This window comes from Syngnathus leptorhynchus, unplaced genomic scaffold, assembly GCF_054491065.1.
Source record: "Syngnathus leptorhynchus isolate UIUO unplaced genomic scaffold, UIUO_Slep HiC_scaffold_49, whole genome shotgun sequence".
NCBI classification, from domain to species: domain Eukaryota; kingdom Metazoa; phylum Chordata; class Actinopteri; order Syngnathiformes; family Syngnathidae; genus Syngnathus; species Syngnathus leptorhynchus.
In genome coordinates, this window is record NW_028232016.1 from 413,075 (window position 1) to 440,941 (window position 27,867).

The 27,867-nt window shown below is 50.5% G+C and overlaps 1 long non-coding RNA gene across 2 annotated transcripts; it reads right to left on the reverse strand.

Annotated features, from left to right (window-relative positions):
• Positions 1-180: 180 nt before the first annotated feature.
• Positions 181-8,806, reverse strand: LOC147038557 (uncharacterized). Of its 2 annotated transcripts, XR_015063825.1 has the most exons (5): positions 8,662-8,806; positions 8,546-8,578; positions 8,412-8,462; positions 8,053-8,334; positions 181-7,961 (listed from the first exon to the last, which is right to left on the reverse strand). It is a non-coding gene; the product is annotated as an uncharacterized LOC147038557 (long non-coding RNA). The 2 variants fall into 2 exon arrangements; XR_015063824.1 differs by having other exon boundaries at positions 8,546-8,806.
• Positions 8,807-27,867: the final 19,061 nt, after the last annotated feature.

The window sequence follows — 27,867 nt, forward strand, 5'->3', positions numbered from 1 at the left end:
GATATATTTTTCTGCGAGCGTCATCTACTGAATCACGTGGATCTACGTTTGAAATTATCCAGAGCCAACGATGATTTCTGTCTCATGAGCGCTTCTAACAACGACGTCTGTCTCAAGATTTTAGGGGCAACATTATTTGTGAAAAAAGTAACTGTGTCACCAGCCGTCGCTATTGGCCACGAAGCAGCGTTACACAAGGGCAATGCCATTTATCCTTTAACGAGAATTTGTCTTAAAACGTTTTCCATTGCTCAGAATTCCAGAATATGTCATCAGGATAATCTGTTTCTCGGACATATGCCAAAACAAATAGTGTTAGCCCTCGTAAATCATTTGAGTTTTGCTGGGAGAAAAGATTTAAATCCATTTAATTTTATCAACGCCGACATTGAATATCTGAGTCTCTCGCAAGAAGGCCGACAGATTCCGTCCAAAGCTTTTCAGCCTTATTTTGGCGGGGGGCTTTCTACACGCGAATACCTTAATCTTTTCACAGCGACGGGGCGTTTTTTGAAGGATTTACCACTCTGTATCGATCAAGATGATTTTAATCAAGGTTACTCGCTTTTTGTCTTCAATCTGAACCCCGGAGATGATTCAGGAGCCATTGCCCCAGTAAACAACGGCGTGCTCAGACTGGATCTACGATTTCGTAATCCGCTTCCCCACACAACAACGTTAATTGTTTACGCCGCTTATGATTCAATTGTCGAAATCAACGCCAAGAGAGAGGTGCTGATGGATTATTATTAATATTAAGATGAACGGGCGTGAATTGACCAGTTTCATGAGGCTTCAACATGGGCCTCTCTTTGGAGGCGTTTTTGCAGCAGACGAGTTGCATGACGTCACAGACACACCCCCCAGACACTACATTGTAAACACGCACCCGAGGCATCTGCCGGGGGAACACTGGCTGGGGTTAACGTTAGAAAAAGACGGTTCGGCCACATTCTTTGACCCTTTTGGTTTAGAACCCGACCATATATTTTACCCTAAGAGTATATTGGATTTTCTGAAAAAACATTCTAACCGTATAATTTACCATAACATTCAACTACAACACGAACTGACGAGCACCTGCGGTCATCACTGTGTTTATTATTTAAGTCAACGAAGATGCGGGTTAACTTATCTGGATGTTTTGGATAGCTACACGACAGACCCCCTACACAATGATGCAATGGTTACCTCCTTTGTTCGAAAATCACGTGGGGCTCGGCGAGTGTGCGGGGGTCAGACATCGTGTTCTTTGCATAAGTTTAAAAAATGTCATTGTACGTAGTCACGTTAATGTTTTTTATAAAACTCTTTTTATTCAATAAAACATCTTTAAAAAGAGAGTTACAGAGTCAAGTGTGTTTTTATGCTAACATATACAATATACGTTTTTTTTTATTTCACCATACATCAAATTTCTCATATTTAATAACTAACCCATTTTTGAGCCATTGCGGCTTGCTTTCTTTTTTTTTTCTTAATGTTTTTTGCGTTTGCATTTTTAGCTTGGGAAACGTCTTCATCTTCAGCTCTAGCGTATTTTAAACGTTTAAAGTCAGAACGTGCCAAAGGGTTGGAAATGCTTGATTCCGGTAAATTAAGACGGGTTAATGTTTCCAAAAATTCACTCCAGCCTATAGGAGGACCGCCTACTTTCTTACCGCTCACGACGAGCTTTTTTATCAAATCGGTCATATGAGATCCTCTGATAAGATTTCCATTAAATATAAATTCGCCCCGAGGCGTCCATCCTATATCGTTCGATGCTAATTTTCTCAACACGTATGCGGCGTTTCGATGATGTCGTGATCCTATAGCGTCGAGAATCCCTGTCCATTCCTCCGTTTGCACCTGTTGCGTAGTTTTCATCCCCGGCGGGTCCTCGTGCACCTGTTCTCTCGTCTCCATCTCCGTCAGCTCCGTGGCGTTGTTGTTGTTGTTCTGATTGGGAGGGGTGGCGCGTTCTATCTGATCTTGCGATACGTTCAGTGTGATGGGGGCACTCTCCTCATTCTTTTGTTTTAATAATCCTCTGTAACGTTGCATTAGGCTTTGATACATTTTGATTTTTTCGTATTGATTTAAATTTTTATTTTCCAACACCTGTTTCATCTGCCGATCTAAATCCCGTTCAGCTGTATCGAGGATGTTTGGCTGCGCTCGAGTCATCCTGTCTAGTTGGTATGGGGAGACGAGGTACAATTTATTCGCCGTTTTCAAACTCATTTTTTTTTAATTTATTTATTTATGAGGCCTCCGATGACGCTTCCGAGTACAGGAGCAAAAGCAGCCAGCAACGGGAAAATGAAACCACCTTTTTGAACCAATACAGCTCTTTTCTTCTTTAAAGTATTTTTTTTATCGGCTAGAAATCGAATATTCCTTTTTTGTTTTTTAAGTTTTTTGTATTGTTTCGAATTTAGAGGTATGTGGCCTTTTAGGAGATTTAAAGCAATCTCACATAGCGCTTTTAGTAAACTGGCAGGAGCTCTGAGGAGTAAATGTTTGCGTTCGCCCGGCTTGCAGGTAAAGAGAGTCTTAAGTAACGCCGCATTTCTTTTTAACAGTTTAGACATTGTTTTTATTGCTTAGGAATATAAACAGTAGGCCATTGATTGTGTAGTATGCCTGTGCGCAGTCTGTATTGTTCTGGACACGTAGGCGTCAAATCAACCAGTAAATAGCCGTACGGATCCCTCGTCGCATCTTCAAAACATTCCAGAAAGAACTTCCGGTTGTTGGGGCAGATTTGATTAGCCAGAACAGTTACCTGCAATTTATCGCGTGGATTTTTGAACAAAACTAGATAATTACTGTTTAGGCTTATAGTACGGCTAAATTTACCCTGGTGGAAGATGTTCTGCGTTAACATGATGACGCTTAGATTCATATGATGCCTATATTGTGTAAAAATTCGAACCACTTCCTGATTGTCTGAGGCTTGAAAGATGACATCGTCCAATATCAGCAGATGGTTTTGCTGCGGGGGGAACAACTTTTCATCGTCAAAAGATTCAGGCAATCCTTTGATAAATACAATATTTTTATTCATACTTTTGACTTCATCATACAAAGGTTGGGCCGAAGTATAAACCCATACAATATTATGAGGCTTTTGTCTCATGACATGATCTGTGTGTTCTAAAACATTTTTCACCAGAAAAGTCTTGCCACATCCACTAGGGCCACTAATTATACAGGCAAAAGGTAGTTCTAATCTAGGATCAAATTCAATTTGGTTCAAAGACATTTTTACACATGGAAAACAAAAAAAAAATGTTAAAACCCAAAAGGCAACGTCTGACCTCGCCCGACTAGGCGTCTCTTATCGTACACGACCCTCAGTCTCTTATTGAATGAGGCATTCTTTAATCGGAAGCCTTTTTTATCACGTACAATGACGTGTTGCGGGGTAGAGAGCACGTCCGAGCACGCGCCTTGGTTGTTGATGTACCCCTGAACCAGATCAAGCATGCTATCGAAATTGATGTTTTGCCCGCTTTCATGTGTTTGGGTGATACCTTTGACCTTCATCACGACACGTCCACTGTTTCTCAGTTTGTATGCGTAGGTCTTGGGGCCTGCGGAGACAAAATCTACAATGCTGTCGTTGGAAAGCTCGTCTGTCAAATCACCCAGATAGTCTCCCAGAGGCAGAACGCTTTCACCGGGCAAAGCTGTATAGATAATACTGTCCGTATCAGTGTACAAAACCCGGTTCTGTAGCATTTCCAAATAGCCGTACATTTTCAAACGAGCGTACGCCGTTGTAAAACACGCCGCAGCCACATTTGTAGTTTTCGTCAATGGTTTCTCAGTGTTTGTTCGAAAACAATACTGCACCATCGCTCGTTTTTTGTTGAGAAAGTGGATAAATGTCACGTCATACAGACCTGAAAAAAGCAGTTCGAGAAAATCCTTAGTTTTTGTCACAATCTTTGTGCTTGGCATGTTCTCACGCTGCGCCAACTTACCCCAGAGATTGTTCAGACATAGTTTTGAAACTTGCCTTTTTCCAGGATTCACTCTAATTTTGGAAGGATCTAGTTGAATATTTTGATGCGTCTTATAATCCTCGATATACTGGTTTCTATCAGCCTGATTGATGACATGTGCGGGGTACCCTGAAGATTCCTGTTTACCTTTCAAAAAAGTCCTCATATAGTCGGTAAAAATGGCGTCACTCTTTCGACTGTAATGCCATACCTCGGAAATATTCACAACGGTGTAACCGAGGTCGAGAGCCTTGGCGAATTCAGGGGTTGTCCAGACACCCGTTAATGACCTTTGCTCATCAGTGTGCGCACAGGCTGTATTTTGATTGTTGGCATCGCCACAGGTGCGACATAATGTGAATAGCAGTTTACCTTTAGGTGATTTGTAGGGCAAAACAGGAAAATATAACCCCCTCGGTGGGTTAACTGTAGCGCTGATGAAGCCGAAATACATCCTGGGGTCCTTGAAGTCATTGTGGAAGATTTCAGGATGATCAATGGGGTAGAGACAGGTGCTATTGATAAATGGATACAGCGACGTGACATCAACATAAAGCACACGTTCGTTAGGTTTTGGGGTATATCTTAAAACAAACGCGTTTGTCCGCCCCCCGAACAAAGCTTGTCTAGGCTTTAGCGGTGATGGGAATTTAGCTTTTTTGATGAATTCGCCCGTCGCCGCGTCTAACTTTTTCATTCGCAACCATTCGTGCTCCCACATAATTACAAGTTGCAAATTCGGTTTAAGACGTAGTTCTCGAATTTTCTTTTGGGTGGCATCGAACCTTTCCTGAAAGGGGCGTTTTGTCGTCGGACATATTTTAGCAAGATCGAAGCATTCTGAACAACCGTGGTGATAGCATCCAAAATATTCATACACTATACGCACACCTCCAACCTCTCTATAACCGTCTACAAAGAAGTTGTCTATTTTGACTTCCCCGCCGTTTAAAGCGTGTCTGATGTGAACATTTTGACTGTGCATGACCCACAGCAAATATTGGATAGCGTCTTGCGAGAAAGCTTTATATTGGTTCGTGTAGTTGTCTGCAGGTGTAATGGCCAGTGTTTGAGGCTTCAGGAATCTTGTGCGGAACACACTCATGCAGGCTGAGGCGATTGTCACAGCGTTGAAGGGGTCACAACCTGTAGCTTCGAAAAACTCACCCCTAAATGTCTCACCACCCTGGAATAACAAGTTCACGTCATTCTTACAGTAGGCTACAGCCTGCTGGGCAAAATCAAACGACCCCATACTGTTTTTGTCATACCATTCGTAGAACTTTGCACGCTCTGAGGGGGCCAGGCGTTCAACATCGTAAGACGAAGGCTCGGGATAAGACCCTACATAATTCAGATGAGCCAACGAGCTGAATTTGTGTGGAAAGTACCCCTTTGATTTGTCTTCAAACCCTAGGGCCTTTGGGATCGCACTTAGCGCCATGGTCAGAAATGAGAGCGAGTCTATGTATCGCGATTTCAAATCAACATCCACAAAAGAGAGAACCTTACTCCCTTGCATTATAATGTCAAATTTGACACCCAGATCGATCATTCTGTTGAGTAAAATGTAGGAATCAAAACCTCTAGCATTATGTGCTACAAAAGTCGAACCTTTGAAACGAGGGTTTCTGAAAAAACTAACAAAACCGTCGACACAATCGGTACCAAACCAATGCTTCTCCATACTATTCGATTTACAACAAACAAGAAAGGGTTTGAGTGACCCGTCTTCATCTACATAGGTTTCAAAATCGTAGTATATTACATTTCTACAAGGAGGCTGTGCTTTTAGAGGTTGGATGTAACACAGATGAGGATCAAGCATTGTATCTCCCCTCAAGTCGTCACCGCACACAGCACATTTTTTAGCGAGGCAGTGATGCTTGACACGACTAGCACCTGGTTTCACATAATATTGCAAGCCGCATTGCATGCATTTTTTATATGTGTCACAGTTAGTTTTGAGGATGTCTGACCTTCTCGCCTTGCGCGGCTCTTTATGTTTGATAAAACACTCGTCATTATAACAAGTCTTATTACAATCAGGACAGATTACACGTTTAAAGGGTAGCTGTTTACATCTCGCATCAAGACACACGTGACAGTGCCCCGGGCACCGATGCTGCTCCCAATTCTCGTGACCTTTGAAGCAGTGTCTACAGAAATATGTATGACCTACAAACCCCTCAATGGATTTAACGCCGTAGAAATGATTCTCTAGTAAAAGGATAAACAAAATATCATCGGCTGATTTGGGGTAGCGAGTCTCAAAAAAAGTCATAGGACGGCAGTCGGCTTTTCTGTACATTACAACTATCTTTCTTTTGAGGGCTTTCTCGAATTTGTGTACATCAGCCAGACTTACAGCTGTGTGACAGTTCAAACCTACACTCTCTTGTAAGAGCCGAGCCTGCTGTGTGGCCTGCTTTGTTGTTAGCGAGCTGTTTAGCAGATGTGCTAACGCGAGAGCAAAGCATAGATTGTTGTCTTTGTTAAGAGTCATGTACAAATGTCGTTTTTTTCTCTTTAATATTTCTACATTAGTGGATTGTATCAGTTTGCGACGCATACCTCCACGCAAAGGCTTGAATATTTGTACCACTAATTCTAAACCTTCATCGAGCATAAGTTCTGTGTTAGACTGTGCTAAACGCTCTAGCATACTTTGTACATGCTCCCTCATAGAGTCTATATCAGTCATTTGTTGGTAGGTATGTTCTCTTTCGTCACCACCCCCCACAATCTCAATCTGAATTGCATCCCCCGTTTGTGCAATGTCATCTACCTCCTCCAAAACACCTTCGATGTTATTTTCGATATGCATGTAAAAAGAAGCAAAATCCCTGCTACCCGATTGCATGGGGGGATTTATACGTCTCCGCACTTCAACATTATTGAAATGGGGTCTGTTAACTACAGCCGAGCCACCTTGTTGAACACGGCTTAGAGGCTGAGAGGTAGCGACAGGTTCCGAGCCTGCGGGTTGAACACGACTCAGCGGCTGAGAGGTAGCGTCAGGTTGCTGAAACGCCGTATGTTGAGACGGCGCTATGTCGCCCTCAATTTGATGATCAATTATTACAGCGCAGTTGTTAGGCTGTTGGCGAGTTTGTAGGCACGGCGCTATGTCGCTACCATCAATACACGCCAAGGGTTCAACGCACATGTCATCAATTATTTCATCATTCAACACAGACTGATTATCGTGAGTCGGGTCAGGCGGCTGTACATTTAACTCGTTGATAATGTCAATCAGTTGAGCCGGTATGTTAGGACTGAGACAACGTACACTCTCATACGTGTGGTTATTTAATTCAGTTATCAAGTTTAACAATTGTGAAGAAATGTGTGTAGGACTTTGGCTACCTTCATTGACACTTTGATTATTAAGACCCTCTACCACACTTTGTAAATGATTAGGCACATCGGGGCTGAGGGCACTCTGCTCACCCGATACCACCGCATTTACACCCTCTAGAGCAGATAGCAGGTGTGATGTTAATTCTGATATTTGACTCCTATACGCACCATCCGATAACATTTCAATATCGTTGTTAATTGTCAAGATTTGTTGATCTAGTTCAGGGGTATCACAAAATCTCTGCCTTGTACCTGATTCATGATTTGTTTCATCGGTTTCAAAATCTATTTCAACAATGCTTGCTATGACGTCTGCCTCAGTTGGCGTGAGTTTAGGGTCAGACATTGCCTTTTTATTTTAAACTATCGATGTTTCAATTGCAGATGTCAATGTCTGTATTACTTTGAGACAAGAGCGAAGTTGCTGTCTGTAAATACATTCACCGTCACACGCATGAGACCTTGAATCTTTCAGACGCCTCTCTCTCACACGGAAGGATGGGTGGGGGTTGTGTGTGAGCCTGCTCCTTCTTCGACCCCTCCTACTCCGAGTCATCTGACGCCTCGAAGGTTGAGCAGCCTGTGGTTGGCTGTCAATAGCGCCTGAAGTATACAGAAGAAACAATGTTATAACATAAATATATGATAGAAAAAATAATATATATATATATATATAAAACAAAATTCGACATACCTTCAATTTCTTTTAACGATTCGCGAGTTTGGTTCAACTCCTCGTACTTAATATTCGCAAGCTCTGCGTCCGTCACGTGACCCGCTGACACGTCATCCGCTTTTTGAGCAAAGAGCCGATTCTGTCGGTCTTCAAATGCTCTTAAAAGATGCGGAGCTGAGCCCTCGTCAGACGATTCTCCCAACACATCCGACACGTTTGAAGCAGGCTCTTTGTAACCTTCGCGACCTGTGTCACCCAGACCGTTTTTCTGGATGTCTTGCTCCGCTGCACCTACCAGATCTAACATACATACATAAGTTAAACATTTTAAGATCAACGTATTAATATTAACTAACATAAATGAATGTGTGATTCACCGTAATCCGTCTGCGTTAAGTAGACTCCACTGAAGTCATCATTTAACCGCGCTTTTTTTTGTTGAGAAAAACAATAACATCACATTTCTGATGGAGAAAATAACAGAATAATGTAAACACATAATAAAACTCACGAGCATTGTGGACGTCCGCATAGACGATAATATCTATGTACAAAAAAAAACATACGTCATAAATACAATCGCATTATAACAGAATAGTTTATTTTTAGGAAAAAAAAACAACCTACCTTTCACCATTGCTTTTAAAAGATCCGCAGAGCGTAGAGACCGACTTGAGGTGGTTTGAGCTTTGTAAAGGCCTTTTCTGACTGTTTAAACACTTGCACATCTATATATCCAGATACTTTCCCGCCCTAAAGAACATTCTGACCTGAAGACCCCTAACCCTAACCCTAACCCCCACCCCATTTTTAAACTCCATTTTCTCCTCCATACACAAAATTGGACTGAGGACCAGCTAATTTCATCCCTCGGAAGGTAAGATTCATTTTTTTTCACCTCATACTATTATTAAAAGCTTTTTTAAACTGAAACATAGCACCAAAAATAATTTAACTCAGCCACATACACACACATCCCACAGATACACGCGGCGAGGTCATAAAGCAGGGTCATACACCCCCCAACAATCTTAAGACCCCAAAACATGTACAGACATATTCCCACCATCAAATAATTTAACTCAGCCACATACACACACATACAACCCAGATACAGACACACGCCGTAAAGAGCCGCGCAAGGTGAGAAGGTCAGACACCCCCAACAATCTTAAGACCCTAAACATCTACAGACATATTCACACCACCAAAAAATAAACAAAACAAGATTTACAGATGATCTAACACATATGTTCAGACTTACCACCATCCAAAAAACAAAACAAAACAAGATTTACACTCATCCTGAGATAAATACACTTACACACCTTAGCACTCTTATCTCAGGATGAAAGTGAATGAAACACTTAAACACCCCCTACAGGACGAGGGAGGAAGCAGCAGCTCATAACATTTTTGACTTTCAACCACACACACACCACACACACATCCCACACCAAACCCTAACCCAACCCATAATTCAACATTTAAATAAATAACAACCTAACCCTATAACCTATGACCTCCCTATGACCTCCATAAACTCTATGACCTCAATAACTCTTTTTAAAAAAAAAAAAAAAAAAAAAAAAAAATATTTAATACTTTTTTATTAAGGTCATAAATCAATACTCCATCAAACTTTGTCATAATATCCACCTACCATTCTCTCACACCAGCTCTGCCTCCAACTCCAGCCCCACACCAGCTTTGCATCTGACTCCTACTTCATCTCCGCCTCTGACTTCAGCTCCACACCAGCTCTACCTCTGACTTCATTTCTGCCTCTGACTCCAGCTCTACACAATCTCTGCCTCTGACTTCAGCCGGGATTTGAACTCGGGTCGCTGGGGTGAGAGTCCAGAGCACTATCCACTATACCATGAAGACTTCACTAGTGTTGCAGGGAAGGAATGTACACTATATGGTTTAATGGAGCATTCTCTGACTCCACCACCAGCTCTGCCTCTGACTTCAGCTCCACCTCTGACTTCAGCACCGCCTCCAGCTCTGCCTCTGACTTCAGCTCCGCCTCCAGCTCTGCCTCTGACTTCAGCCCCACTTCCGCCTTTGACTGTGCCTCCAGCTCCAGACCTGCTCTGCCTCTGCCTTCAGCTCCGCGTCCAGCTCCACACCAGTCTCTGACTTCAGCTCCACCTCCAACCCTGACTTCAGCTCTACCTCTGACTCCAGCTCCACACCAGTCTCTGACTTCAGCTCCACCTCTGACTCCAGCCCCACACCAGCTTTGCATCTGACTCCAACTTCATCTCCGCCTCTGACTTCAGCTCCACACCAGCTCTACCTCTGACTTCATTTCTGCCTCTGACTCCAGCTCTACACCATCTCTGCCTCTGACTTCAGCCCCACTTTCGCCTCCAACTCCGCCGCCAGCTCCACACCAGTTTCTCCGCCTCCGACTCCAGCTCCACACCAGTTCTGCATCTGACCACAACTTCAGTTCCATCTCTGACTACAGCTTCTCCTCCAACTCCAGCGCCACACCATCTCTGCCACTGACTTCAGCTCCGCCTTCAATTTCGGCACCACACCAAATCTGCCTCTGACTTCAGCTCCGCCTCTGACTTCAGCTCCGCCTATAGCTCCAGCTCCGCCACCAACGCCTTTTCCATGATGATATATATTCTTTGGTCCCACCGGGATTTGAACTCGGGTCGCTGGGGTGAGAGTCCAGAGCACTATCCACTATACCATGAAGACTACACTAGTGTTACAGGGAAGGAATGTACACTATATGGTTTAATGGAGCATTCTCTGACTCCACCACCAGCTCTGCCTCTGACTTCAGCTCCACCTCTGACTTCAGCACCGCCTCCAGCTCTGCCTCTGACTTCAGCCCCACTTCCGCCTTTGACTCTGCCTCCAGCTCCAGACCTGCTCTGCCTCTGCCTTCAGCTCCGCCTCCACCTCCACACCAGTCTCCGACTTCAGCTCCACCTCCAACCCTGACTTCAGCTCTACCTCTGACTCCAGCTCCATACCAGTCTCACTTCAGCTCCACCTCTGACTCCAGCCCCACACCAGCTTTGCATCTGACTCCAACTTCATCTCCGCCTCTGACTTCAGCTCCACACCAGCTCTACCTCTGACTCCAGCTCTACATCATCTCTGCCTCTGACTTCAGCCCCACTTCCGCCTCCAACTCCGCCGCCAGCTCCACACCAGTTTCTGACTTCAGCTCCACCTCTAACTCCAGCTCCACACCAGTTCTGCATCTGACTTCAACTTCAGTTCCATTTCACACTACAGCTCCTCCTCCAACTCCAGCTCCACACCATCTCTGCCACTTACTTCAGCTCCACTTCCAATTCCGGCGCCACACCAAATCTGCCTCTGACTTCAGGTCCGCCTCTGACTTCAGCTCCGCCTACAGCTCCAGCTCCGCCTCCAACACCTTTTCCATGATGACATATTTTCTTTGGTCCCACCGGGATTTGAACTCGGGTCGCTGGGGTGAGAGTCCAGAGCACTATCCACTATACCATGAAGACTTCACTAGTGTTGCAGGGAAGGAATGTACACTATATGGTTTAATGGAGCATTCTCTGACCACCACCAGCTCTGCCTCTGACTTTAGCTCCACCTCTGACTTCAGCACCGCCTCCAGCTGTGCCTCTGACTTCAGCTCCGCCTCCAGCTCTGCCTCTGACTTCAACCCCACTTCCGCCTTTGACTCTGCCTCCAGCTCCAGACCTGCTCTGCCTCTGCCTTCAGCTCCGCCTCCAGCTCCACACCAGTCTCCGACTTCAGCTCCACCTCCAACCCTGACTTCAGCTCTACCTCTGACTCCAGCTCCACACCAGTCTCACTTCAGCTCCACCTCTGACTCCAGCCCCACACCAGCTTTGCATCTGACTCCAACTTCATCTCCGCCTCTGACTTCAGCTCCACACCAGCTCTACCTCTGACTCCAGCTCTACACCATCTCTGCCTCTGACTTCAGCCCCACTTCCGCCTCCAACTCCGCCGCCAGCTCCACACCAGTTTCTGACTTCAGCTCCACCTCTAACTCCAGCTCCACACCAGTTCTGCATCTGACTTCAACTTCAGTTCCATTTCACACTACAGCTCCTCCTCCAACTCCGCCGCCAGCTCCACACCAGTTTCTCCGCCTCTGACTCCAGCTCCACACCAGTTCTGCATCTGACCACAACTTCAGTTCCATCTCTGACTACAGCTTCTCCTCCAACTCCAGCGCCACACCATCTCTGCCACTGACTTCAGCTCCGCCTTCAATTTCGGCACCACACCAAATCTGCCTCTGACTTCAGCTCCGCCTCTGACTTCATCTCCGCCTACAGTTCCAGCTCCGCCACCAACGCCTTTTCCATGATGATATATATTCTTTGGTCCCACCGGGATTTGAACTCGGGTCGCTGGGGTGAGAGTCCAGAGCACTATCCACTATACCATGAAGACTACACTAGTGTTACAGGAAAGGAATGTACACTATATGGTTTAATGGAGCATTCTCTGACTCCACCACCAGCTCTGCCTCTGACTTCAGCTCCACCTCTGACTTCAGCACCGCCTCCAGCTCTGCCTCTGACTTCAGCTCTGCCTCCAGCTCTGCCTCTGACTTCAGCCCCACTTCCGCCTTTGACTCTGCTTCCAGCTCCAGACCTGCTCTGCCTTCAGCTCCACACCAATCTCCGACTTCAGCTCCACCTCCAACCAGCTCCACACCAGTCTCACTTCAGCTCCACCTCTGACTCCAGCCCCACACCAGCTTTGCATCTGACTCCAACTTCATCTCCGCCTCTGACTTCAGCTCCACACCAGCTCTACCTCTGACTCCAGCTCTACACCATCTCTGCCTCTGACTTCAGCCCCACTTCCGCCTCCAACTCCGCCGCCAGCTCCACACCAGTTTCTGACTTCAGCTCCACCTCTAACTCCAGCTCCACACCAGATCTGCATCTGACTTCAACTTCAGTTCCATTTCACACTACAGCTCCTCCTCCAACTCCAGCTCCACACCATCTCTGCCACTTACTTCAGCTCCGCTTCCAATTCCGGCGCCACACCAAATCTGCCTCTGACTTCAGGTCCGCCTCTAACTTCAGCTCCGCCTACAGCTCCAGCTCCAACACCAACGCCTTTTCCATGATGACATATTTTCTTTGGTCCCACCGGGATTTGAACTCCTGGTCGCTGGGGTGAGAGTCCAGAGCACTATCCACTATACCATGAAGACTTCACTAGTGTTGCAGGGAAGGAATGTACACTATATGGTTTAATGGAGCATTCTCTGACTCCACCACCAGCTCTGCCTCTGACTTCAGCTCCACCTCTGACTATAGCACCGCCTCCAGCTCTGCCTCTGACTTCAGCTCCGCCTCCAGCTCTGCCTCTGACTTCAGCCCCACTTCCGCCTTTGACTCTGCCTCCAGCTCCAGACCTGCTCTGCCTCTGCCTTCAGCTCCGCCTCCAGCTCCACACCAGTCTCTGACATCAGCTCCACCTCCAACCCTGACTTCAGCTCGACCTCTGACTCCAGCTCCACACCAGTCTCTGACTTCAGCTCCACCTCTGACTTCAGCTCCACACCAGCTCTGCCTCCAACTCCAGCCCCACACCAGCTTTGCATCTGACTCCTACTTCATCTCCGCCTCTGACTTCAGCTCCACACCAGCTCTACCTCTGACTTCATTTCTGCCTCTGACTCCAGCTCTACACAATCTCTGCCTCTGACTTCAGCCGGGATTTGAACTCGGGTCGCTGGGGTGAGAGTCCAGAGCACTATCCACTATACCATGAAGACTTCACTAGTGTTGCAGGGAAGGAATGTACACTATATGGTTTAATGGAGCATTCTCTGACTCCACCACCAGCTCTGCCTCTGACTTCAGCTCCACCTCTGACTTCAGCACCGCCTCCAGCTCTGCCTCTGACTTCAGCTCCGCCTCCAGCTCTGCCTCTGACTTCAGCCCCACTTCCGCCTTTGACTGTGCCTCCAGCTCCAGACCTGCTCTGCCTCTGCCTTCAGCTCCGCGTCCAGCTCCACACCAGTCTCTGACTTCAGCTCCACCTCCAACCCTGACTTCAGCTCTACCTCTGACTCCAGCTCCACACCAGTCTCTGACTTCAGCTCCACCTCTGACTCCAGCCCCAAACCAGCTTTGCATCTGACTCCAACTTCATCTCCGCCTCTGACTTCAGCTCCACACCAGCTCTACCTCTGACTTCATTTCTGCCTCTGACTCCAGCTCTACACCATCTCTGCCTCTGACTTCAGCCCCACTTTCGCCTCCAACTCCGCCGCCAGCTCCACACCAGTTTCTCCGCCTCCGACTCCAGCTCCACACCAGTTCTGCATCTGACCACAACTTCAGTTCCATCTCTGACTACAGCTTCTCCTCCAACTCCAGCGCCACACCATCTCTGCCACTGACTTCAGCTCCGCCTTCAATTTCGGCACCACACCAAATCTGCCTCTGACTTCAGCTCCGCCTCTGACTTCAGCTCCGCCTATAGCTCCAGCTCCGCCACCAACGCCTTTTCCATGATGATATATATTCTTTGGTCCCACCGGGATTTGAACTCGGGTCGCTGGGGTGAGAGTCCAGAGCACTATCCACTATACCATGAAGACTACACTAGTGTTACAGGGAAGGAATGTACACTATATGGTTTAATGGAGCATTCTCTGACTCCACCACCAGCTCTGCCTCTGACTTCAGCTCCACCTCTGACTTCAGCACCGCCTCCAGCTCTGCCTCTGACTTCAGCTCTGCCTCCAGCTCTGCCTCTGACTTCAGCCCCACTTCCGCCTTTGACTCTGCCTCCAGCTCCAGACCTGCTCTGCCTCTGCCTTCAGCTCCGCCTCCACCTCCACACCAGTCTCCGACTTCAGCTCCACCTCCAACCCTGACTTCAGCTCTACCTCTGACTCCAGCTCCACACCAGTCTCACTTCAGCTCCACCTCTGACTCCAGCCCCACACCAGCTTTGCATCTGACTCCAACTTCATCTCCGCCTCTGACTTCAGCTCCACACCAGCTCTACCTCTGACTCCAGCTCTACATCATCTCTGCCTCTGACTTCAGCCCCACTTCCGCCTCCAACTCCGCCGCCAGCTCCACACCAGTTTCTGACTTCAGCTCCACCTCTAACTCCAGCTCCACACCAGTTCTGCATCTGACTTCAACTTCAGTTCCATTTCACACTACAGCTCCTCCTCCAACTCCAGCTCCACACCATCTCTGCCACTTACTTCAGCTCCACTTCCAATTCCGGCGCCACACCAAATCTGCCTCTGACTTCAGGTCCGCCTCTGACTTCAGCTCCGCCTACAGCTCCAGCTCCGCCTCCAACACCTTTTCCATGATGACATATTTTCTTTGGTCCCACCGGGATTTGAACTCGGGTCGCTGGGGTGAGAGTCCAGAGCACTATCCACTATACCATGAAGACTTCACTAGTGTTGCAGGGAAGGAATGTACACTATATGGTTTAATGGAGCATTCTCTGACCACCACCAGCTCTGCCTCTGACTTTAGCTCCACCTCTGACTTCAGCACCGCCTCCAGCTGTGCCTCTGACTTCAGCTCCGCCTCCAGCTCTGCCTCTGACTTCAACCCCACTTCCGCCTTTGACTCTGCCTCCAGCTCCAGACCTGCTCTGCCTCTGCCTTCAGCTCCGCCTCCAGCTCCACACCAGTCTCCGACTTCAGCTCCACCTCCAACCCTGACTTCAGCTCTACCTCTGACTCCAGCTCCACACCAGTCTCACTTCAGCTCCACCTCTGACTCCAGCCCCACACCAGCTTTGCATCTGACTCCAACTTCATCTCCGCCTCTGACTTCAGCTCCACACCAGCTCTACCTCTGACTCCAGCTCTACATCATCTCTGCCTCTGACTTCAGCCCCACTTCCGCCTCCAACTCCGCCGCCAGCTCCACACCAGTTTCTGACTTCAGCTCCACCTCTAACTCCAGCTCCACACCAGTTCTGCATCTGACTTCAACTTCCGTTCCATTTCACACTACAGCTCCTCCTCCAACTCCGCCGCCAGCTCCACACCAGTTTCTCCGCCTCTGACTCCAGCTCCACACCAGTTCTGCATCTGACCACAACTTCAGTTCCATCTCTGACTACAGCTTCTCCTCCAACTCCAGCGCCACACCATCTCTGCCACTGACTTCAGCTCCGCCTTCAATTTCGGCACCACACCAAATCTGCCTCTGACTTCAGCTCCGCCTCTGACTTCATCTCCGCCTACAGTTCCAGCTCCGCCACCAACGCCTTTTCCATGATGATATATATTCTTTGGTCCCACCGGGATTTGAACTCGGGTCGCTGGGGTGAGAGTCCAGAGCACTATCCACTATACCATGAAGACTACACTAGTGTTACAGGAAAGGAATGTACACTATATGGTTTAATGGAGCATTCTCTGACTCCACCACCAGCTCTGCCTCTGACTTCAGCTCCACCTCTGACTTCAGCACCGCCTCCAGCTCTGCCTCTGACTTCAGCTCTGCCTCCAGCTCTGCCTCTGACTTCAGCCCCACTTCCGCCTTTGACTCTGCTTCCAGCTCCAGACCTGCTCTGCCTTCAGCTCCACACCAATCTCCGACTTCAGCTCCACCTCCAACCAGCTCCACACCAGTCTCACTTCAGCTCCACCTCTGACTCCAGCCCCACACCAGCTTTGCATCTGACTCCAACTTCATCTCCGCCTCTGACTTCAGCTCCACACCAGCTCTACCTCTGACTCCAGCTCTACACCATCTCTGCCTCTGACTTCAGCCCCACTTCCGCCTCCAACTCCGCCGCCAGCTCCACACCAGTTTCTGACTTCAGCTCCACCTCTAACTCCAGCTCCACACCAGATCTGCATCTGACTTCAACTTCAGTTCCATTTCACACTACAGCTCCTCCTCCAACTCCAGCTCCACACCATCTCTGCCACTTACTTCAGCTCCGCTTCCAATTCCGGCGCCACACCAAATCTGCCTCTGACTTCAGGTCCGCCTCTAACTTCAGCTCCGCCTACAGCTCCAGCTCCAACACCAACGCCTTTTCCATGATGACATATTTTCTTTGGTCCCACCGGGATTTGAACTCGGGTCGCTGGGGTGAGAGTCCAGAGCACTATCCACTATACCATGAAGACTTCACTAGTGTTGCAGGGAAGGAATGTACACTATATGGTTTAATGGAGCATTCTCTGACTCCACCACCAGCTCTGCCTCTGACTTCAGCTCCACCTCTGACTTCAGCACCGCCTCCAGCTCTGCCTCTGACTTCAGCTCCGCCTCCAGCTCTGCCTCTGACTTCAGCCCCACTTCCGCCTTTGACTCTGCCTCCAGCTCCAGACCTGCTCTGCCTCTGCCTTCAGCTCCGCCTCCAGCTCCACACCAGTCTCTGACATCAGCTCCACCTTCAACCCTGACTTCAGCTCTACCTCTGACTCCAGCTCCACACCAGTCTCACTTCAGCTCCACCTCTGACTCCAGCCCCACACCAGCTTTGCATCTGACTCCATCTTCATCTCCGCCTCTGACTTCAGCTCCACACCAGCTCTACCTCTGACTTCATTTCTGCCTCTGACTCCAGCTCTACACCATCTCTGCCTCTGACTTCAGCCCCACTTCCGCCTCCAACTCCTCCGCCAGCTCCACACCAGTTTCTGACTTCAGCTCCACCTCTGACTCCAGCTCCACACCAGTTCTGCATCTGACTTCAACTTCAGTTCCATCTCACACTACAGCTCCTCCTCCAACTCCAGTTCCACACCATCTCTGCCACTGACTTCAGCTCCGCTTCCAATTCCGGCGCCACACCAAATCTGCCTCTGACTTCAGGTCCGCCTCTGACTTCAGCTCCGCCTACAGCTCCAGCTCCGCCTCCAACACCTTTTCCATGATGACATATTTTCTTTGGTACCACCGGGATTTGAACTCGGGTCGCTGGGGTGAGAGTCCAGAGCACTATCCACTATACCATTAAGACTTCACTAGTGTTGCAGGGAAGGAATGTACACTATATGGTTTAATGGAGCATTCTCTGACTCCACCACCAGCTCTGCCTCTGACTTCAGCTCCACCTCTGACTTCAGCACCGCCTCCAGCTCTGCCTCTGACTTCAGCTCCGCCTCCAGCTCTGCCTCTGATTTCAGCCCCACTTCCGCCTTTGACTCTGCCTCCAGCTCCAGACCTGCTCTGCCTCTGCCTTCAGCTCCGCCTCCAGCTCCACACCAGTCTCTGACATCAGCTCCACCTCCAACCCTGACTTCAGCTGTACCTTTGACTCCAGCTCCACACCAGTCTCTGACTTCAGCTCCACCTCTGACTTCAGCTCCACACCAGCTCTGCCTCCAACTCCAGCCCCACACCAGCTTTGCATCTGACTCCTACTTCATCTTCGCCTCTTACTTCAGCTCCACACCAGCTCTACCTCTGACTTCATTTCTGCCTCTGACTCCAGCTCTACACCATCTCTGCCTCTGACTTCAGCCGGGATTTGAACTCGGGTCGCTGGGGTGAGAGTCCAGAGCACTATCCACTATACCATGAAGACTTCACTAGTGTTGCAGGGAAGGAATGTACACTATATGGTTTAATGGAGCATTCTCTGACTCCACCACCAGCTCTGCCTCTGACTTCAGCTCCACCTCTGACTTCAGCACCGCCTCCAGCTCTGCCTCTGACTTCAGCTCCGCCTCCAGCTCTGCCTCTGACTTCAGCCCTACTTCCGCCTTTGACTGTGCCTCCAGCTCCAGACCTGCTCTGCCTCTGCCTTCAGCTCCGCCTCCAGCTCCACACCAGTCTCTGACTTCAGCTCCACCTCCAACCCTGACTTCAGCTCTACCTCTGACTCCAGCTCCACACCAGTCTCTGACTTCAGCTCCACCTCTGACTCCAGCCCCACACCAGCTTTGCATCTGACTCCAACTTCATCTCCGCCTCTGACTTCAGTTCCACACCAGTTCTACCTATGACTTCATTTCTGCCTCTGACTCCAGCTCTACACCATCTCTGCCTCTGACTTCAGCCCCACTTCCGCCTCCAACTCCGACGCCAGCTCCACACCAGGTTCTGACTTCAGCTCCGCCTCTGACTCTAGCTCCACACCAGTTCTGCATCTGACCACAACTTCAGTTCCATCTCTGACTACAGCTTCTCCTCCAACTCCAGCGCCACACCATCTCTGCCACTGACTTCAGCTCCGCCTTCAATTTCGGCACCACACCAAATCTGCCTCTGACTTCATCTCCGCCTCTGACTTCAGCTCCGCCTACAGCTCCAGCTCCGCCACCAACGCCTTTTCCATGATGATATATATTCTTTGGTCCCACCGGGATTTGAACTCGGGTCGCTGGGGTGAGAGTCCAGAGCACTATCCACTATACCATGAAGACTTCACTAGTGTTACAGGGAAGGAATGTACACTATATGGTTTAATGGAGCATTCTCTGACTCCACCACCAGCTCTGCCTCTGACTTCAGCTCCATCTCTGACTTCAGCACCGCCTCCAGCTCTGCCTCTGACTTCAGCTCCGCCTCCAGCTCTGCCTCTGACTTCAGCCCCACTTCCGCCTTTGACTCTGCTTCCAGCTCCAGACCTGCTCTGCCTTCAGCTCCGCCTCCAGCTCCACACCAATCTCCGACTTCAGCTCCACCTCCAACCCTGACTTCAGCTCTACCTCTGACTCCAGCTCCACACCAGTCTCACTTCAGCTCCACCTCTGACTCCAGCCCCACACCAGCTTTGCATCTGACTCCAACTTCATCTCCGCCTCTGACTTCAGCTCCACACCAGCTCTACCTCTGACTTCATTTCTGCCTCTGACTCCAGCTCTACACCATCTCTGCCTCTTACTTCAGCCCCACTTCCGCCTCCAACTCCGCCGCCAGCTCCACACCAGTTTCTGACTTCAGCTCCACATCTGACTCCAGCTCCACACCAGTTCTGCATCTGACTTCAACTTCAGTTCCATCTCTGACTACAGCTCCTCCTCCAACTGGGGTGAGAGTCCAGAGCACTATCCACTATACCATGAAGACTTCACTAGTGTTGCAGGGAAGGAATGTACACTATATGGTTTAATGGAGCATTCTCTGACTCCACCACCAGCTCTGCCTCTGACTTCAGCTCCACCTCTGACTTCAGCACCGCCTCCAGCTCTGCCTCTGACTTCAGCTCCGCCTCCAGCTCTGCCTCTGACTTCAGCCCCACTTCCGCCTTTGACTGTGCCTCCAGCTCCAGACCTGCTCTGCCTCTGCCTTCAGCTCCGCCTCCAGCTCCACACCAGTCTCTGACTTCAGCTCCACCTTCAACCCTGACTTCAGCTCTACCTCTGACTCCAGCTCCACACCAGTCTCTGACTTCAGCTCCACCTCTGACTCCAGCCCCACACCAGCTTTGCATCTGACTCCAACTTCATCTCCGCCTCTGACTTCAGTTCCACACCAGCTCTACCTATGACTTCATTTCTGCCTCTGACTCCAGCTCTACACCATCTCTGCCTCTGACTTCAGCCCCACTTCCGCCTCCAACTCCGACGCCAGCTCCACACCAGTTTCTGACTTCAGCTCCGCCTCTGACTCTAGCTCCACACCAGTTCTGCATCTGACCACAACTTCAGTTCCATCTCTGACTACAGCTTCTCCTCCAACTCCAGCGCCACACCATCTCTGCCACTGACTTCAGCTCCGCCTTCAATTTCGGCACCACACCAAATCTGCCTCTGACTTCATCTCCGCCTCTGACTTCAGCTCCGCCTACAGCTCCAGCTCCGCCCCCAACGCCTTTTCCATGATGATATATATTCTTTGGTCCCACCGGGATTTGAACTCGGGTCGCTGGGGTGAGAGTCCAGAGCACTATCCACTATACCATGAAGACTTCACTAGTGTTACAGGGAAGGAATGTACACTATATGGTTTAATGGAGCATTCTCTGACTCCACCACCAGCTCTGCCTCTGACTTCAGCTCCATCTCTGACTTCAGCACCGCCTCCAGCTCTGCCTCTGACTTCAGCTCCGCCTCCAGCTCTGCCTCTGACTTCAGCCCCACTTCCGCCTTTGACTCTGCTTCCAGCTCCAGACCTGCTCTGCCTTCAGCTCCAGCTCCACACCAATCTCCGACTTCAGCTCAACCTCCAACCCTGACTTCAGCTCTACCTCTGACTCCAGCTCCACACCAGTCTCACTTCAGCTCCACCTCTGACTCCAGCCCCACACCAGCTTTGCATCTGACTCCAACTTCATCTCCGCCGCTGACTTCAGCTCCACACCAGCTCTACCTCTGACTTCATTTCTGCCTCTGACTCCAGCTCTACACCATCTCTGCCTCTTACTTCAGCCCCACTTCCGCCTCCAACTCCGCCGCCAGCTCCACACCAGTTTCTGACTTCAGCTCCACCTCTGACTCCAGCTCCACACCAGTTCTGCATCTGACTTCAACTTCAGTTCCATCTCTGACTACAGCTCCTCCTCCAACTCCAGCTCCACACCATCTCTGCCACTGATTTCACCTCCGCCTCCAATTTCGGCACCACACCAAATCTGCCTCTGACTTCAGCTCCGCCTCTGACTTCAGCTCCGCCTACAGCTCCAGCTCCGCCACCAACGCCTTTTCCATGATGACATATTTTCTTTGGTCCCACCGGGATTTGAACTCGGGTCGCTGGGGTGAGAGTCCAGAGCACTATCCACTATACCATGAAGACTTCACTAGTGTTGCAGGGAAGGAATGTACACTATATGGTTTAATGGAGCATTCTCTGACTCCACCACCAGCTCTGCCTCTGACTTTAGCTCCACCTCTGACTTCAGCACCGCCTCCAGCTCTGCCTCTGACTTCAGCTCCGCCTCCAGCTCTGCCTCTGACTTCAACCCCACTTCCGCCTTTGACTCTGCCTCCAGCTCCAGACCTGCTCTGCCTCTGCCTTCAGCTCCGCCTCCAGCTCCACACCAGTCTCCGACTTCAGCTCCACCTCCAACCCTGACTTTAGCTCTACCTCTGACTCCAGCTCCACACCAGTTTCACTTCAGCTCCACCTCTGACTCCAGCCCCACACCAGCTTTGCATCTGACTCCAACTTCATCTCCGCCTCTGACTTCAGCTCAACACCAGCTCTACCTCTGACTTCATTTCTGCCTCTGACTCCAGCTCTACACCATCTCTGCCTCTGACTTCAGCCGCACTTCCGCCTCCAACTCCGCCGCCAGCTCAACACCAGTTTCTGACTTCAGCTCCACCTCTGACTCCAGCTCCACCTTCAGTTCCATCTCACACTACAGCTCCTCCTCCAACTCCAGTTCCACACCATCTCTGCCACTGACTTCAGCTCCGCTTCCAATTCCGGCGCCACACCAAATCTGCCTCTGACTTCAGATCCGCCTCTGACTTCAGCTCCGCCTACAGCTCCAGCTCCGCCTCCAACACCTTTTCCATGATGACATATTTTCTTTGGTCCCACCGGGATTTGAACTCGGGTCGCTGGGGTGAGAGTCCAGAGCACTATCCACTATACCATGAAGACTTCACTAGTGTTGCAGGGAAGGAATGTACACTATATGGTTTAATGGAGCATTCTCTGACTCCACCACCAGATCTGCCTCTGACTTCAGCTCCACCTCTGACTTCAGCACCGCCTCCAGCTCTGCCTCTGACTTCAGCTCCGCCTCCAGCTCTGCCTCTGACTTCAGCCCCACTTCCGCCTTTGACTCTGCCTCCAGCTCCAGACCTGCTCTGCCTCTGCCTTCAGCTCCGCCTCAAGCTTCACACCAGTCTCTGACATCAGCTCCACCTCCAACCTTGACTTCAGCTCTACCACTGACTCCAGCTCCACACCAGTCTCTGACTTCAGCTCCACCTCTGACTCCAGCCCCACACCAGCTTTGCATCTGACTCCAACTTCATCTCCGCCTCTGACTTCAGCTCCACCTCTGACTTCATTTCTGCCTCTGACTCCAGCTCTTCACCATCTCTATCTCTGACTTGAGCCCCACCTCCGCCTCCAACTCCGCCGCCAGCGCCACACCAGTTTCTGACTTCAGCTCCGCCTCTGACTCCAGCTCCACACCAGTTCTGCATCTGACCACAACTTCAGTTCCATCTCACACTACAGCTCCTCCTCCAACTCCAGTTCCACACCATCTCTGCCACTGACTTCAGCTCCGCTTCCAATTCCGGCGCCACACCAAATCTGCCTCTGACTTCAGGTCCGCCTCTGACTTCAGCTCCGCCTACAGCTCCAGCTCCGCCTCCAACACCTTTTCCATGATGACATATTTTCTTTGGTCCCACCGGGATTTGAACTCGGGTCGCTGGGGTGAGAGTCCAGAGCACTATCCACTATACCATGAAGACTTCACTAGTGTTGCAGGGAAGGAATGTACACTATATGGTTTAATGGAGCATTCTCTGACTCCACCACCAGCTCTGCCTCTGACTTCAGCTCCACCTCTGACTTCAGCACCGCCTCCAGTTCTGCCTCTGACTTCAGCTCCGCCTCCAGCTCTGCCTCTGACTTCAGCCCCACTTCCGCCTTTGACTCTGCCTCCAGCTCCAGACCTGGTCTGCCTCTGCCTTCAGCTCCGCCTCCAGCTCCACACCAGTCTCCGACTTCAGCTCCACCTCCAACCCTGACTTCAGCTCTACCTCTGACTCCAGCTCCACACCAGTCTCTGACTTCAGCTCCACCTCTGACTCCAGCCCCACACCAGCTTTGCAACTGACTCCAATTTCATCTCCGCCTCTGACTTCAGCTCCACACCAGCTTTACCTCTGACTTCATTTCTGCCTCTGACTCCACAACTTCAGTTCCATCTCTGACTACAGCTTCTCCTCCAACTCCAGCTCCACACCATCTCTGCCACTGACTTCAGCTCCGCCTTCAATTTCGGCACCACACCAAATCTGCCTCTGACTTCAGCTCCGCCTCTGACTTCAGCTCCGCCTACAGCTCCAGCTCCGCCTCCAACACCTTTTCCATGATGACATATTTTCTTTGGTCCCACCGGGATTTGAACTCGGGTCGCTGGGGTGAGAGTCCAGAGCACTACCCACTATACCATGAAGACTTCACTAGTGTTGCAGGGAAGGAATGTACACTATATGGTTTAATTGAGCATTCTCTGACTCCACCACCAGCTCTGCCTCTGACTTCAGCTCCACCTCTGACTTCAGCACCGCCTCCAGCTCTGCCTCTGACTTCAGCGCCTCCAGCTCTGCCTCTGACTTCAGCCCCACTTCCGCCTTTGACTCTGCCTCCAGCTCCAGACCTGTTCTGCCTCTGCCTTCAGCTCCGCCTCCAGCTCCACACCAGTCTCCGACTTCAGCTCCACCTCCAACCCTGACTTCAGCTCTACCTCTGACTCCAGCTCCACACCAGTCTCACTTCAGCTCCACCTCTGACTCCAGCCCCACACCAGCTTTGCATCTGACTCCAACTTCATCTCCGCCTCTGACTTCAGCTCCACACCAGCTCTACTTCTGACTTCATTTCTGCCTCTGACTCCAGCTCTACACCATCTCTGCCTCTGACTTCAGCCCCACTTCCGCCTCCAACTCCGCCGCCAGCTCCACACCAGTTTCTGACTTCAGCTCCGCCTCTGACTCCAGCTCCACACCAGTTCTGCATCTGACCACAACTTCAGTTCCATCTCTGACTACAGCTTCTCCTCCAACTCCAGCTCCACACCATCTCTGCCACTGACTTCAGCTCCGCCTTCAATTTCGGCACCACACCAAATCTGCCTCTGACTTCAGGTCTGCCTCTGACTTCAGCTCCGCCTACAGCTCCAGCTCCGCCTCCAACACCTTTTCCATGATGACATATTTTCTTTGGTCCCACCGGGATTTGAACTCGGGTCGCTGGGGTGAGAGTCCAGAGCACTACCCACTATACCATGAAGACTTCACTAGTGTTGCAGGGAAGGAATGTACACTATATGGTTTAATGGAGCATTCTCTGACTCCACCACCAGCTCTGCCTCTGACTTCAGCTCCACCTCTGACTTCAGCACCGCCTCCAGCTCTGCCTCTGACTTCAGCCCCACTTCCGCCTTTGACTCTGCCTCCAGCTCCAGACCTGCTCTGCCTCTGCCTTCAGCTCCGCCTCCAGCTCCACACCAGTCTCCGACTTCAGCTCCACCTCCAACCCTGACTTCAGCTCTACCTCTGACTTCAGCTCCACACCAGCTCAACCTCTGACTTCATTTCTGCCGCTGACTCCAGCTCTACACCATCTCTGCCTCTGACTTCAGCCCCACTTCCGCCTCCATCTCCGCCGCCAGCTCCACACCAGTTTCTGACTTCAGCTCCACCTCTGACTCCAGCTCCACACCAGTTCTGCATCTGACTTCAACTTCAGTTCCATCTCACACTACAGCTCCTCCTCCAACTCCAGTTCCACACCATCTCTGCCACTGACTTCAGCTCCGCTTCCAATTCCGGCGCCACACCAAATTTGCCTCTGACTTCAGGTCCGCCTCTGACTTCAGCTCCGCCTAGAGTTCCAGCTCCGCCTCCAACACCTTTTCCATGATGACATATTTTCTTTGGTCCCACCGGGATTTGAACTCGGGTCGCTGGGGTGAGAGTCCAGAGCACTACCCACTATACCATGAAGACTTCACTAGTGTTGCAGGAAGGAATGTACACTATATGGTTTAATGGAGCATTCTCTGACTCCACCACCAGCTCTGCCTCTGACTTCAGCTCCACCTCTGACTTCAGCACCGCCTCCAGCTCTGCCTCTGACTTCAGCTCCGCCTCCAGCTCTGCCTCTGACTTCAGCCCCACTTCCGCCTTTGACTCTGCCTCCAGCTCCAGACCTGCTCTGCCTCTGCCTTCAGCTCCGCCTCCAGCTCCACCTCCAACCCTGACTTCAGCTCTACCTCTGACTCCAGCTCCACACCAGTTTCACTTCAGCTCCACCTCTGACTCCAGCCCCACACCAGCTTTGCATCTGATTCCAATTTCATCTCCACCTCTGACTTCAGCTCCACACCAGCTCTACCTCTGATTTCATTTCCTCCTCTGACTCCAGCTCCACACTAGTCTCTGACTTCAGCTCCACCTCTGACTTCAGCTCCACACCAGCTCTGCCTCCAACTCCAGCCCCACACCAGCTTTGCATCTGACTCCTACTTCATCTCCGCCTCTGACTTCAGCTCCACACCAGCTCTACCTCTGACTTCATTTCTGCCTCTGACTCCAGCTCTACACCATCTCTGCCTCTTTCAGCCGGGATTTGAACTCGGGTCGCTGGGGTGAGAGTCCAGAGCACTATCCACTATACCATGAAGACTTCACTAGTGTTGCAGGGAAGGAATGTACACTATATGGTTTAATGGATCATTCTCTGACTCCACCACCAGCTCTGCCTCTGACTTCAGCTCCACCTCTGACTTCAGCACCGCCTCCAGCTCTGCCTCTGACTTCAGCTCCGCCTCCATCTCTGCCTCTGACTTCAGCCCCACTTCCGCCTTTGACTGTGCCTCCAGCTCCAGACCTGCTCTGCCTCTGCCTTCAGCTCCGCCTCCAGCTCCACACCAGTCTCTGACTTCAGCTCCACCTCTAACCCTGACTTCAGCTCTACCTCTGACTCCAGCTCCACACCAGTCTCTGATTTCAGCTCCACCTCTGACTTCAGCTCCACACCAGCTCTGCCTCCAACTCCAGCTCCAGCCCCACACCAGCTTTGCATCTGACTCCAACTTCATCTCCGCCTCTGACTTCAGCTCCACACCAGCTCTACCTCTGACTTCATTTCTGCCTCTGACTCCAGCTCTACACCATCTCTGCCTCTGACTTCAGCCGGGATTTGAACTCGGGTCGCTGGGGTGAGAGTCCAGAGCACTATCCACTATACCATGAAGACTTCACTAGTGTTGCAGGGAAGGAATGTACACTATATGGTTTAATGCAGCATTCTCTGACTCCACCACCAGCTCTGCCTCTGACTTGAGCTGCACCTCTGACTTCAGCACCGCCTCCAGCTCTGCCTCTGACTTCAGCTCCGCCTCCAGCTCTGCCTCTGACTTCAGCCCCACTTCCGCCTTTGACTGTGCCTCCAGCTCCAGACCTGCTCTGCCTCTGCCTTCAGCTCCGCCTCCAGCTCCACACCAGTCTTTGACTTCAGCTCCACCTCCAACCCTGACTTCAGCTCTACCTCTGACTCCAGCTCCACACCAGTCTCTGACTTCAGCTCCACCTCTGACTCCAGCCCCACACCAGCTTTGCATCTGACTCCAACGTCATCTCCGCCTCTGACTTCAGCTCCACACCAGCTCTACCTCTGACTTCATTTCTGCCTCTGACTCCAGCTCTACTCCATCTCTGCCTCTGACTTCAGCCCCACTTCCGCCTCCAACTCCGCCGCCAGCTCCATACCAGCTTCTGACTTCAGCTCCACCTCTGACTCCAGCTCCACACCAGTTCTGCATCTGACCACAACTTCAGTTTCATCTCTGACTACAGCTTCTCCTCCAACTCCAGCTCCACACCATCTCTGCCACTGACTTAAGCTCCGCCTCCAATTTCGGCACCACACCAAATCTGCCTCTGACTTCAGCTCCACGTCTGACTTCAGCACCGCCTCCAGCTCTGCCTCTGACTTCAGCTCCGCCTCCAGCTCTGCCTCTGACTTCAGCCCCACTTCCGCCTTTGACTGTGCCTCCAGCTCCAGACCTGCTCTGCCTCTGCCTTCAGCTCCGCCTCCAGCTCCACACCAGTCTCTGACTTCAGCTCCACCTCTAACCCTGACTTCAGCTCTACCTCTGACTCCAGCTCCACACCAGTCTCTGACTTCAGCTCCACCTCTGACTTCAGCTCCACACCAGCTCTGC